The sequence below is a fragment of the Elaeis guineensis genome, chromosome 10, assembly GCF_000442705.2.
Source record: "Elaeis guineensis isolate ETL-2024a chromosome 10, EG11, whole genome shotgun sequence".
NCBI classification, from domain to species: Eukaryota; Viridiplantae; Streptophyta; class Magnoliopsida; order Arecales; family Arecaceae; genus Elaeis; species Elaeis guineensis.
This window is the reverse complement of record NC_026002.2, coordinates 5,141,381-5,144,070: the sequence shown is the minus strand read 5'-3', so window position 1 is coordinate 5,144,070 and position 2,690 is coordinate 5,141,381.

Genomic DNA, 2,690 nt, shown 5'->3' with positions numbered 1-2,690 from the left:
GGTTAGGTGTGCAAATGTTTTAAACTAGATTATTTGTCCCCTGCCCGTGGTTTCTCATGTTTTAAATAAAGCAACAGTCTCGTTCATGGACGCAGATGCGCAGAATTTGGATGTATGTATTGCAGATCATTCTTAGTCAACATTATTTTCTAAAGCAGCATCTGCTCTGTTGCTTCATTTGATGCTATGATTAATTTTACTTGTGGGTTATTCATTCTATTACTTTCTGTTAGAGCTTTTAGCTCAGCAAACAACATCCATTCTTTTTTCTTTTTGTGCGCGTGTTACAGTAACCAATGATATTAAACACTAACATAAATGAGTCTTCGTGCCAAACTAGCTATTAGATTAGTGCACTATAATTGTCAATAAAAATAGATGAGTAATGCACAAAATAAGGGTTTAATATGGAGAAACATGCAAAAATACTATAACATGAAAACAGAGTGGCTGGCCTGGGATCTAGGCGAGTATTTGCTACCCTCAAAAAAGGTGTGTATTTGCTGTCCTGAAGAAATATTTGGAAATTGATTTATTCACAAAAAAAAATTGCAAAAGGAATTAATTATAACACCAGTTATAATTATTTCTAGAGCTATAAACCCAGCTTCTGTTGTGCTTTTATGAATTAATAATATTTCATTGATCTTCAGGAGATGGCAACACCGCCTCAAAGGAATACATACCCATTTATAGATTTAATATATAAACAAGTCATGGTTTAGTTTGCATCACTACATCCCTCTATCACATTAAGATACCTAGTATGCTATAAAGAATGATTTATGACAATGAACACTATTTCTCAAACTTATACCAGCCAGAAGTTTTACTATGACAACTGAATATAAATATAACAGATTTCGCTCCGAAACCCTGCCCAAACCCATCCGAAATAGCCTGCTTGGTCCAGCAGGTCTGGTAGTCCTTTCCCTATCAGACCCAATTAAACTTGATTTAGCATAGAAATACAGATCTAGTTACCAAAAAGTTCGGCTAACACGATCAATCTGCCATGAAAACAGGTAGGATTTGAGCATGGAATTCAACAATGAGAACAATTTTATTGTTGAACCTAATTATGTTTGATGGATTGATATTACAGGATAAGGCCTCTAGAAACGAAATTGCATTTATAATGGTTAGAGAAAGTGGGAACAGGGAGTAAGTTGATTCATAGGACCTCAGTGTGTCTTTCAAGATTAAATTTTTCCTTTGGCTATGCTAGAAGAAAAATAAAATGCCAGAGATATCCTTGGGAGAAAACTTAGACAGAACCTTGAAGGGTGCACCCTCTATCAACAAGCACCTGAGATGGTTCGCCACCGGCATATTTCAAACTACTGTTTCTTTTTTTTTCATCTAAAAAGCTATCTTACTTCTACGTGGCTCAGCACTTATCAAATATCTTGTGGATTGATGTGACGGTTGCTCGTAGTGGTTTTAAGGATATTTTGTTTTCTGATTTTATTGTATGTACTCATGCTAGATTAGTATGAGCAATTAGGTCCCGTCAAAAAAAAAAAAAAAAGCTATCTCACTTCACTAAGATTGTTGAATAAGCATTCTGCAGTGGTATTGATTGTTGTCGAAGGACTTCATCTTTTCAATGACTGGGCAACATTTTATAAGCATAAATTTTCCGTACACTATGGAGGAATTTGGTCTAAACTAGAACATTCCAAGACAGCTTTGTAGTAATTAAAATCCCAGCTCTCATTCTGTTCTCATCCATGCATGAGATCCAAAAGTGGCTTCTGTCGCTCGTGCATTCCTGTTAGACTATAATTGCAGTATGCCCAGGCCTCAAATGTCCCTTGCTGAGAGACATGGAAATAGAAGAAGCAAAGCTAATGGGGGATGTGCCCAGGTAGTGGGGCTAGGAAATATAGAGAAAAAGCAGAGTTTTCAGCCATAGACTTTGTATCTTCACTCCATTTCTCAGCTTTGGAGCATAGGGTCAATTTCTAGAGGATACCATATACTCTGATAGACATGTTCCGGTTGGGTTGGAAACAATTACTACGCTAGTTTTTTTTGGTAGAAACTAAGCTAGGCTTTTTAACCTTAAACCCTTTCAACTATTCCCATCTCTCCTACCTTGTAATAATCATCATGATGTGTGCCATAACAGAAACTATTGGTCGCTTCCAAGCCATGAAGGGTAAGGGTGTGCAAGAGTTACATCGGATTGGTCTGGAGATGAATTTAAAATCAAACCGGTTCACATCAGTTTCTTAAAATCGAAACCAAAATTAAATTCATCTACAAAAACTACTTGAAACCAACCCAAAAAATTGAGTCCGATTTAGTTTGGTTTATTGGGTTGATATTCAATAGGCAAAATGGGCCAGGCTAAGTCTAAGTATAAAAAAAAATTATTTTATGCAAGGTTAATAGTAAATAAGCTGGATTAAATGGGTTGGATTAAGTCTAAACATAAAAAAATTTATTTTATATATATAAAAAATAATAAAATTATTATATATATATATATATATATATATATATATGCGTGCCTTGTGTAGGGTCAAATTAGGCCGGTTTGAGTCCATTTTCTAAAGAACTCAAATTAAAATCAAACCAAATTCTTTCAATTTTAAATTTTTTTCAAATTGAAATCAAACTAAATTTAAAAAAAAGAATGATTTAAACTGAACCAAAAAATTGGTTCCAAGTTAGATTCGACT